Raw genomic sequence first — 13,280 nt, 5'->3', positions numbered from 1 at the left:
ACGATGTTGTACAAATGCTATAACAACGCTATGTTTACATATGAGGGAATAGTTTAAGGTATTAGCCGCGTAATACACACTTTTATGAAAGCTTTAACCGACAGCATAGTTAATATCATGGTAAACTATGGGACTTTTATCCAAATTTTGAAGATTTTTTAATCGTGAATTAAAAAAAAATATTTATGTTTCATTACACCCGCCCCTAAACTCCAAGGGCTACAAAGAGCTACCAGTAAATATTTTGTCTTTATTATACCTCACTTATATTCTCTATGATACATTCCCTATACCCGAGCAGTCAATATTTTTTAATATTGCCCGGTAATGTTGAATGGCAAAGTAATATCACATGCGCAGAAAAGATCCGCGTGCGCTTTAGAATTTTTAATGGCCGCATTAATAATAAAAGCCCGCACAATAAATAAAATTGCATAACAGAACCGTTCAAGTTATCGACTACGATATATATTAAAAACTACGATTTTTGTCAGGACATCAGAGGCAGTGAAAACTGAATTCTTAACCATTTGCCTCTCATACGGAGGCCGATGGAAATACATTAGTTGAGTCTATAAAGATTCCAAAAGTACAAAATGGTCTAAAGATAGGCATTTTTTGGTTTCCCAAGCTTATTAAAAATGTGTTGTTAATCTGGTAACAACCGGTGTTTGCATTATTTCTAAACGTCATTTGCAACAGAATGACAGCTAACAATGTAAACAAACAATAATTACAGAATAAATTAATTAAATTTGAAAGTTGTTGTTATGGTAAAAATCGTATATAAGTATATAAATGTAACTGTGTTTGGTATAATAAAATAAATATTGCATGGCTTCCAATGTGACAGTACATATTGTCAACATACGGTTAAATATTGTTACCCTCGGCTTCGCCTCGGGTAACAGTATTTCCCACATGTTGACAATATGTACTGTTATTAAATAATGATTTTTTCTTGCATTATCAGATATTATTAAATAAACACAACAGTTTCTGGTAAAATAAACTTCAGTTAACAGAAAACAAAAGTTCAAACGAACACATTATTGAAACACATGGAAAAAAAATCATTTTAATTGATCTTGTGGGCGGAAGTGCCCCTCCAAAAATGCCAGAGTGAAAGTTCTCAACTAATGTCTTTTAAATATTGTAACTTGTAACATCATCATCATCATCATCATCATCATCGTCATCGTCATCGTCATCGTCTTCGTCGTCGTCGTCGTCGTCGTCATCATCACCATCACCACCACCACCACCACCACCACAACCACCACCACCACTTGATCACCACCACCATCACCGCCACCACTTGATTTTTAAAAACAAAAACCAAGTCAAATATGATTTATAAAAATACTCACATCATCTTTATCAGATGCGACGGCCTTGTGGATATACATGGCTGTCAAATTCGCTCCCAAGGATCCAACATAGTGGCCCGGTTATTAAAAACTATCGTTAAATTACTTACGCTTACGCTAACGTGTTAGCGTTAACCGTAAGCGTTAACGTAAACTAACGAAATCAACGTTATCCTGTTGTTCAAAAATCTATCGACGTAAGCGTTAGCTAACACTGATGTAATGCTTACCTGTTGGCGTTAACATCAGCGTTAAGCTCACTTCCTGTTTGTATTTCCATAATCCTTTACAATTTCTGTGGCCTGATGTGGTAAAATTACAATTAAGCTTACCCCGTCCAATTGAAGGATTAATCCTTTTATAATGTTAAGTTTTTATATCTTCGTCACAGGCAGTGGTGTATTTCATTATTAATTTCATCACTTTGCTCAAGTTTATTCAAGATTAAATGAATAATGATATAAAAATTAAGGATACGTTTTTTTTTTTGTAAACCAACCGTTATACGTAAAGGTGTCCAGTATATAACATGATATATATACACATGTATATCTATATGTACCAAAATTCTACAACTGCTTCTAAAAATGCGTTGTTTTTTCATGAATGTCAAGGCCATGTTTTAACCACAACGAAAAATTTGGGGAAAAATGATTTGAGGTTACATTACACTAAATATTCACGTTTACTGAATTACTTGCCCTTAACTAGGATATCAGCTGAGTTTTTTTAATACCGTTCAATTTTTGAAAAAATAATAATATTACTAGTATAAGAACCTAGTTTACTTTATATTCACTTATCAAATGTAATGTGGATTGATTCTTTGATTTAATCTGCGTGATAAGTATAAACTCTTAAATGGTGTTCGATTATATAGACCAAACAGGGGATATACAGTGCTATAAGACCAAACTTATGAACCCATGTGCAATATTTATGCCACAACGGGCAGTTTAAAAACTTAATTTGTAAAATAGGTCAGCATTGGAGGAAAAACATGCTTTACTTATATAAACAGAACATGATATGAAAATGGGGATCACAACAGAAATGGAAAATATTAGGCTTTAAGGTATGGGGAGATTTAACTAAAACCTCCTGCAATATAATTTTGCAATACTTTAGTGTTACATTTTCACAATTATGTTGTTCAAAACTGGTGATTCTAATGCAATATTTATGCTTATTTTGTATTTTGAGATAAACAGTTAACCTGTTAATTGAAGTGAAGCAGCTTGATCCATAAAAGGAGCGACTTATCAGTGGGGTGAAGCGTCCGACCGTTTCTTATTTACCGACTTATCTGTGTCATAAATTCAAGCGTTCAGATGATGTAAACAGTGGAAGAAAATATTATTTAATTAGAAAAATTAGATTTAAAACTGTACTTGTAGTGGCTTCCTCCGCTTATGGTAAACTACCGATATGGAAATAGGAAAGTGAGTTGGTCGTCCACACTTGTCACATTGACAGTGCATTTGTGGAAGCCCAATCTGTCATCATGGAGATATTTCACCTCAGGGTCATTTATGCAGGTAAATATTGTGCAATTTAATGGCAACCATATTCATTTTAAGGCCTGTTAAGAATTACTGATTACTGTTGGTACTGTAAATAAATGTGTATGTAACATAGAAACAAGTACTATAAAACACTGCGCTTATTGTATAAAATGTTTCGACATGTGGTTGGTGATTCAACTTGCAGTGACCAGTCAGAGGATAGCATCAAATGTCAGGGACAGTATAGTCAACATATCTAATCAATTCACCACCTCTGACCAAACACACTTGCTCGCTCCCAGACTGACACAGCTTCTGACCATTATGTCTTACGTTGAAAGACTTGGCAAGCAGCTGTACAATTGATTTATAGATATCAAAACAGTAGCGGCATCGCATTTCTAAGTCATTACTTTTCATGTGGATCGAAAGAAATAATTTAATCCTCTCGTTTCTTCTGTTGTTGAGAAAAGCCTTTACTGTCTCAGCCATTTTTAACCTCGACTGACTATTTAACGTTGATTCTAACGTTGGTCCAGATCAACGTTAGAAGAGCCGTTAAGTTAACGCCTACTTTATCGCTGTAAGCGTAAGCGTTAAGTTTGAACAACTCATTTTTGTCAACGTTAAAGTTAACGTTCATTTTAACGATGATAGTTAACGTTAAATCCCTAACGAGAGTTTTGAACAACCGGGCCAGTATTTAATGCAGGCTGGAATTTCTTCATAACCCAGTGTTGTTGACTTTGTATTATTCAGGTATTTTCCTGTCTGAAAGAAATTAGACTTCTGATTATCAACAAGCAGAAACTACCACCGTAAAATACAAATGGACAAGTATTATATATTCTGCACTAATATCAGTTCTAGCCAACAGTAAGGGTTGGTAGGCACGAATGTGCAGTTGTTGTGCATATGATTGATAATGATTCACGACAGTCTGGGGTTTTAACGAGACCTACACCAAGCAAATGAATGTCGCTAGTGTCTGAGCAATCGTGTCTTCAAGCCAAAACCACGTACAATTTTTTCTCACTGGTTAATTTGATAATATGCATTTTGTAAATAAATAACGGGTATGTACATGTATTATGTTATGTTAGAAATGATCACTTACTAAAACACATCATTTTTAAACAAACTTTTAAGTCTAATATTTTTCTTAAATAAAACAATCAAATTAAAGATTACATACTCATATCATATACATGCATAATGTACATAAGTACATATACATTTTTTTACATGTACATAAGTATATGTAAAATATGTAACATGTACATAAGTACATGTAAAAATATGAACATGTTGTCTTTACATTTAGCTAATAAAAATGATTTAAGAATTCCAAAGATAAATTAAAAAACAAACGTTTTTGAACACATCAGCTTACAAAACTGCTCAAGGTCTACATTCATAGCCCTTTGACACGAATATCTGAATATCCCAGTTCTATGCTGATTGTTGACAATACGTTTTTTTCACCAGAAAATCTTCTCTTACACGTATAATTCACTTATAATCCATGTTTTACTGTAATGACTCAAATTGTTAGATATATCGTAATCAAATGTTAGCGTGCACTTTTAGTGTGAATTTAATTGAAATGTATATCCATGAGAAAAAAACATCAATGAGTTTCCAAATACTACGATGTAGAAGTTCCCTTATTGACCTATGAATAGCGGGGTAATACCTTCTGTTTCAAAAAAATGCAACATCCGGTACAGGCTGAATACGCCCGATGTTCGTCGCGATCTGTTACGGCGAGTGGCGATATATGTTGATGTTACCCGATGTTTTCCGAGTTGTATTACATTGCTAATAACTTAATATAAGCAAGTGGCCTAACATAACATATAGTTACTGTGACTATCTATGTTTTCCAAGTGTCAGTTTCAGTCTTCGATGATTTTCAAGTTAACACAGTGCTTGAATAAAACATACAAAAAAGACAGAAAATTGTGTGCACCTTTGAAAATATGTTTTGAGTACCATCATGATATTACAGTGATGAGGTAAAACGGCAAAATCAGGTGTGCACCCACTTATGTGTAAGGATGTAAATATATAAGCAGTCACAAACTGCCATATTCCCCATTAAAGTAAGAACAGTATAAACGTTGCTTTACAACAAAGGATTACATTGAGAATTAACACAGATCACTTACTCAAAATACACTGTATAAAGAGTTATGGTTCTTTTGAATTGAACTTAATTCTTATGAGATATATCTGTATATGAAATTTGTAGTCAATACCAAAAAGGCTTTTCAAGCAATGCTCCAGACAAAATAAATGTATTAAAAATAACAAAAGGACAACAACCTAAATACTGCCCGAGAGTTATGGTTCCTGTGTACTGCACTTCTAATTATTGAGATGTATTTGTAAATGATGTGTGAATACTGTACCTTGAAGACTTTTCAAGTAACACTCCAGACAAAAAAGGACGAAAATTAACAAACGACCATAACAAATACCATTACTGCTCCAGAATCATTCTTCCTGAACATTGCACATCTTATCAATGCGATATATCTAAACATGAAGTTAAAAGTCAAAACATGAAAAACTGCAGATTATGCTTTAGACAAGATTGCCCTGATGCACGCATACACACACACGCACGCACACACTCACGCACGCACACCCACACACACACGCACACACACGCAAACACACACACACACACACACACACACACACACACACACACACACACAAACACACACACACCCTCGCGCCTACCATTACTATCTCTTTTAAACTATCTACGGGGGATAAAAACATTAATCAGTGATAATGTTGACGAAATACATTTCAATCATAAAATAAAAGACATGACACTGTTGTTCTGCTTTTGGTAAGCCTAAGGCTTTTAAAACCATATGTGAAACATTTATTGAAGTTGTGTTTACAATAAACTGATTATATCAACATCTGTACAAGTTGAGTCGATAATCCAACATATAATATTTAAAAAGCAATGAAGGAAAACATTACAAAATTGATAAACAAGTCGATTTGGCAATTCATGGTATTGTAGTTTATGTGTCAACTATACCACATAGTAACACTACAGATATAAAGAAATATAACTGGTCGGCAAATAACACATCATTCTCAATTAGGAAGAGAAAGTACCAGTTACCAATAGCAACCTCGATGTGGGCAGACTGTTTCAGAATGTGCTTTAAGTTATTAACAAAATAAAGTACTTTCTCCAAACAATCAATTGATTGTTAACTGGTGACTGGTCAAGTATGGCATTCATTTGAAATATGAAATGTTACTTGAAGGAATAAAGAACATAGAAACGAATGTACATAAAACACAATGTGAATAACATGAATATTTAGTAAATGTTCGTCTGTGATGCACCAATTTGGTCAATCCACACTTACAGGCAGCCACAACAGTGCCAAGTCACTGCCTATAGATGCATAGAGTACATAATGTGTACATCATTATTATGTGTTAATATGAAGTGGAGATAGGAAGTGAATACATATATGTTTTAATTTGTAAAGACTGCATAAATCTGTTGTTTTTTGTTGCTTGATCACTCCAAAAAAGTCAAAGCTCGTAATACAAAAAAAAAATGTTGTAAAATGTATGTAACTATGTGAAATTACCCAACGTATAAAATGCAGTTCATTGATACAGCGATTTGGTTGATCCATACTGCCTTCCAACAATGAAGCACACATATGTCAGGTCACTGCTTATTCACGAACAGAGTAAATGGATACTTATATCAATTTATTGTTAAAGAATGAAAACATGAAGTTCGATATAAAGGAGTCAAACACTTAATAATTACTGCACTTAATTTGATAATGAAGAGAGTACTGAATGTGGAATTGTGTGAAATGATCCCAGGTATGAAGTGAACGTGGGGGGCGTGGAGTGTGTGGCAACCCCTGCCTGCTTTTTTTCTTAGTCAAGTTATTTTAATGAAATTACGTTGAAAATAAAATATTATGACACTCAGTTAGAGGTAATGCAAACAATGGTGACTTGAAAATGTATTATGCTTTTGTAAGACAGATTGATTACCCTTATAGTAATAACGTTCACTCAAACGAAGGAGTAAAACATTCAAACTTAAACGTAATATCACCACAGAAATCAAAAGCAACATGTTGACCTGACACAGTGAAATAAAATAAATAAAAGTACATGTTTCTACAGACATTGATGTGGCATGATTTAAAAAGATGTTTTGTACAACTAATGTTAACTGCTTTAACATGTTAAAAAACTACTCGTTGAAATGAATATGTAGTCAAAAAACTTCAGAAATCTACTTTGGGGTTTTAGCTTAAAACATTATGGTAGGGTTTTGCCTTCATGAAGACCTGAACGTGAACCGTCCTACCTTCAAAGAGTTAATTGCTTAAGACAATAAAATATTTGTTGTTTTTTTTATCAATAATTGAAATGTGGTACAGTAAAACTGCGATCGCTCGAGGTCGCCAGGGACCGAGCCAAAACCTCGAGGGAACCGATGTTTCGAGCGACCCGATTTTCAATTTTCCAGTTTGATATGAAATAACTTTCAGTGTATTTTAAGTTTGAAGTCGTCAAACAGACTGTTTACTAAGACACCGATTATGTGTTGCGTTGTGGAAATCGCTAATATGTTCAAAGGCTGTCGTAAGCTAAATGTAAAACGCAAAAGAAAAAAAAAAAACAATAAAAGAATAAATAGAAATGTTTATTTTAACAAAAAACAACAACACATTTTCGTACCAAGCAACATTTGAATGACAGTACATATTGTGGCATTAGTCAGATTTAACATTCGCAAAATCAAGGATTGGCGCATCTTGTCAGTTTCGCGAAACTGTTCAATCGTTATGTGACATGACCGCCTTCAGAGCATCTGAAGATCACGATGTTCGATCGATATGGTAGTGTTTTATTCATATATTTATTCCTCATTTAAATTTCTCACAATCAACTTCTCATAATTATCATCTCAAATGCCCATATCAATTAATATCGGTCATGCGTTAACAGTGACAAACTGTTTTTCACACCTTATCAAATTGCCTTTCAACTGTTATTGCAATTTTTACAACTTGCGAAAATTTTAACACCTGGCAATTGTTTGTTTATTTTGGAACACGTGTTTGGGACCTCGAGGGAGCCATATGATTTTGTGCACGATCTGTGTACTTGGGACCGAGGATATTGCTCGACTGCTCGACATAATTAGGTTTCGAGGCAGCATGGGTATATTTTATATGAAAATAGAAGGAAAAAAGTCGGAACCAAGCTCCGACCTCGAGGGAATGCCGGTTCTCGAGCGACCGCTCGTTCGAGGAAACGCAGTTTCACTGTATATGGAAATATTTGGTAGTTGAAACCACATATTACTTTCAATTTCAAACATTTTGTATGAAACTCAAAATGCTTTAATGATTTACTGCCCTATATAATGTGCCATTTTGTCCCTCAGAACCCTGTCTCTTTTTTATCACACTGTCCATTTTAACACCTGGCTAAAAACCTTCATAGTTAGTGTATGTGACATGTATAATTAACACAAGGTTAACATGTTCATCTCAGATTTTTATTCCGGAATTGTGTTACAAGTACTTTTTAATTGGTCTCAGTCAGAGCCTGACAAATTTGTCACTTTTGATACCTTGCGTTTAGTTTTAATTCTTACACATCCAACTGCTGTCAGTTGTTTTACTTCTTTAATGTCTGGGCAACGAGGTAGCAGGAGTAACATTTACCATGGTAGCTAGTTATTGTATGTTGCATGTGCTATCAGCACGAGGTTTACATATTCACATCAGAGCTTTATGCAAGATTTGTGTTACAAGTACTTGAAGAATTGTTGTCAGTTAGAGTCTGACAATATTTGTGATCACGTTGGATGCCATTCGTTTCATTTGGATGCGTACATTGTACACTTACGCATTAAGATTTCTAAAAGCCGTTAACAAACCTCTGTACGTAAACAAATGGTCATTAACGTGCCAATGTAAATGAACCATTGCCAGTGATATTCTGTGTTATCAGTTCGCTCGTTTATTGCTGACCACATCGGCATAATCGTATATTGACTATGTATTTATAATTCAAAGACGAATTATACATTTAGAGGTTATTGTTTTTTATATACTATGTTGTGATGCGACAATGGTTGTACATGCAAAACTCATTTGGTCAAATATTCCAGATGGCAGACTCCGGTAACAACATTGTCCTAGTACCTGAGTTACAACATATTCAACGGAAATTGTACACGTTCTTACTATCAAATGCCAATGGTTATATTGTAAAAAGGATACATTTTGTTAAAAGCCATTTATAACGGGTAAATGAAAATCATTTTCAATTAAATGGTCGGAAATTAAGTTCAGACTCATTAAGTTAAAATCATCTGAGGTTCTATCAGTTATTACATACTAACCACTATTTTCTTTATTCCAATTTGTAAAACTGACGCGCGCATACTTTATTTCGTGCTGAACTCCTGAGGTCAGCATGCAAGTAGCAAAGTCTTCTATGTTTGAATTAAAGAAGCGATGGGCAAAAGGTTGGATTTTCATTAACAATTTATCGGACAGACAGACAGACTTATTTACTGAATAATTTGTGTATCATGATGACTCACAGTCGGTCCATGAGTTAAATTAAATGATTACATTTCTATAAAAGCATACGTGCGATTATCTTCTCAGCAATATTGATTAGAATAACTATGGACAGGAAGTTAAACAACATATTAATTTAGAGTACGCTGTGACATTTCTTAGATAAATCTTATTCGACAAAACGTCGCTGACTATGGTAAACTTCTAGCCCGAGGCGACGATTAATCGATTTGAACCAATAATCGGCCCACTACTTATAAAAAGCTGTCTTTTTTGTCCATATCCGAAATGTGATGGCACATAAGGAACAAACATAAGGCGGCTAATTTTAAGGGCGAAGTGATATATTGTTACCAACATGAGAAAAAAATCCTTCAGAATGGGAGCCTTTTCGGCAACAGCTAGAAACGTTTAAAAGAAAACATGGGAAATGAAATGTTGGCTTTATTCACAGACTGAATGTTTTACTCTACAACTTTGCAGCTTTGATTCACGGTGGAAACTACAGTCGACAGGGTATCGTAATGGTCGGCATACGGTTACCATGTATACTTTTAGCGATAAAAATAATTAGTACAGAAAGGTACAGAGGTAAATAATCAGGTATAGCAAGAAATATAGAAATAGACAATAATTAAAATATTGTGTTTTCAATTCGTTAACGTAAATTCCTCGCTAAACCGGGATTCTTTACAAATTTCATACTGTAAAAATCAAGTGTTTCTCTTATTACATATGAGAACATCAATAAACCGCTGGTAAAAATGCAGTGGTTGGTAGTAGCAAATCAAACATTTTTAGCAGACAACGCTGCTTTCGAAAGAAGGTTGTAAGTCTGCTAGAGTATTAAGAGGTTGGCTGCTATGGAAATAGACTAAGTCGAGTGGCTATGCATGGTTTAGAAAAAACACAACCAAAGGCGCAAGTAGCAAAAATGACGATCCAAGTGTCCTAGAGTTATAGTCATATCTAATACAGAAGTTCGCGAAGTGATATATGTTGGTGTTGCGCCCTAAACTGCTAGTTTAGATTCTTAGACGATGTGCTTATTATTCTTTTATACCTGACAACTCAAAGATATGATGATATATTAACCTTTAAACCAACTTTGACTTTTGTGCTAGCTTTGTTTAGTTGAAAAGTTGACGAGAGTCGAATCAAATTCAGATTATTATTCTACAGTTTCTGAACAATAAAAAACAGGTAACATTTTGATTGTTTAAAACATTACAAGGCTATTTAACAAAAATATATCGATCCCGGCTGGTGCGCACATAGTCGTTCATTTTATAGTTGGTATTCACGAGCACGTAATCGCAAAAACAAGCTGAAGATGTTAAACCTACTTGGTTTTCTTTTACTGGTTCAGACTGTTATTTTTGCTTTTACACCGGATTGAGCCAATTTATCAAACGCGTAGAGGTTATAATCAATTAACGTTTATTTTCTTATAAGAATGTTATTTATTAAAGTTTTTTGTATAAACAATAAAACAATAGCACTTACATTCTAATCAAACACGCACATGGTATATAAGATACAACACAAGTTTAACAAATGCATGTTTGATAGCACATTTACAAAACATGTTGCTCAAACATGTGTCATGAATTTATGATTTTATGCTTTTATATACTAATAATCAACCAATCCATCACAGTTTGTATTTTTGACACGCTCGGTAATTTAGCGACTAGCTCCAATCATTATCAAAGATTTTTGCCCTTTTATACAAAATGCAAATGTTCAAAATATGTTATTCAAACATTCGTCAGAAACTCACAAATTATATTCAATAAACATCATGTGTATCCTTAAACGTCATATATAAACAGAGCATTCGAAAATATACGGCATGTTGCAATATGGATGGAACTAGATTATATAGCAAATATTAGTATAAAGTGATTGTAAATACCGTTAGACAGATATACCGATGTGACACCATCGTTATCCAACCAACAATTTTGTCTTTCTCCTGCAGTAAACAATATACTCCATACCAAAAAGATTAACACTACCATCTCCCTTATGCAGTAATTAACCAACATCCTCGGTTCCCTCTTGCAGTTAACACATATTCCATACCACATTAACCAACATCTCCGTTTCCCTCCTGCAGTTAACACATATTCCATACCGCATCATCCAACATTTCCGTTTCCCTCCTGCAGTTAACACAGATTCCATACTACATCATCCAACACATCCATCTCCCTCCTGCAGTTAACACATATTCCATACCATATCATGCATTACCTCCGTCTCCTTCCTTCTGGTATTTCATATTCCATACCACATCATCCAACATCTCTGTTTCCCTCCTGCAGTTGACACATATTCCATACCACATCAATCATCACTTTCATCACCCTCCTTCAGTTAATATATATTCCATACCACATCAACTATCACTTCCTTCCTCCTCCTTCAGTTAATATATATTCCATACCACATCATTCATCACCACCGCCCCCCTCCTTCAGTTAATGCATATTTCATACCACATCATCCAACACCTACGTCTCCTTCCTGCAGTAAACACATATTTCCTACCACATCAACCAACACCTACGTCTCCCTTCTGCAGAAAACTCATTTTCCATGCAAACGAAACCGTCAGTGAGTATGGATAAATGATGTAATAAGCCATGACGATTTATAAGCGTTACCACCCAGTGGTTCATCCCGGCAGTGACTAACGTCGGGGCACCTGTTAGTAACCAGCGTTAGTAAATACAATGTTTAATATAAGAAATTTACCATCCAGTGTGTCATCCCATCAGTTACTATCGTCAGTGGCACCTGTTAAGAACAAGCGTCAGTAAATACAATGTATAAAATAAGCATTACCATCCAGTGTAACAAGCCTCAGTGAATACAATGTACAATATACACAGAACATCCCAGTGTGTCATCTCGGCAGTGACTAGCGTCAGTGACTACTGTCAGTAACCAGCGTCAGCGATTGTAATGTTTAATATAAAGGTTAATTCCAATTGTTTCATACCTTCGTTGACTACCGTCCGTAAACAACTGTCAAGAAGCAGCGCCAGCGAATATAATTTTTAAAATAAAAGTAAAATAAAAATGTTCATACCGCCGTGTACTACCCTCCGTAAACAACTGTCAGTATCAAGCGTCAGTGAATAAAGTATTTGTTATTAATGTAACTGCCTAGCAATTCATACCAACTATGACAATGTCAACTGTCAGAAGCAAGCCCCGATGAATTAAGTGTTTAATTTAAACATTACAACCAAATGTGTTATACTGTATGTATCTACCTTCGTTTTTAGGAAGGGGTTTTATAAGCTTAAAGCTATCACGATATTTCATCAGCGTATCGCGATATGTTAAGGAATACAATCTTTATCTTATAAATACCACTGTTATATCACTTTTTTATGTTTTAAGAGCCTTACAAACTACATAAGAATATACTGTTGAGGAATTTATATATATATATACATGTTTTGTCTGATACCGTTATCGGGAATATCGGATTTAAATCGAACGACCCGGCATTATATGACCCTTATTAATCGCTTGGTTGCAGACGGACGTATGAATGTCTACTGTTGCGACCATTTTGAAATAAAACATAGTTACAATTTTGAATAGTTTACTGAACTGTAAATATTGGTATGTGTGTGAAAAATTCGATTTTTACAAGAACTGATGGCATAACACTAGTGTTACAACTTTCTAGATAAATAAACCATCTCGCGAACTTTCGCGGTACAATACGTTTGTAAGTGTTCCTATAGTAAGCCAATTTAGTG

The sequence above is a fragment of the Mya arenaria genome, chromosome 3 (genome assembly GCF_026914265.1).
Source record: "Mya arenaria isolate MELC-2E11 chromosome 3, ASM2691426v1".
NCBI classification, from domain to species: domain Eukaryota; kingdom Metazoa; phylum Mollusca; class Bivalvia; order Myida; family Myidae; genus Mya; species Mya arenaria.
This window is presented reverse-complemented; position numbering follows the sequence as displayed.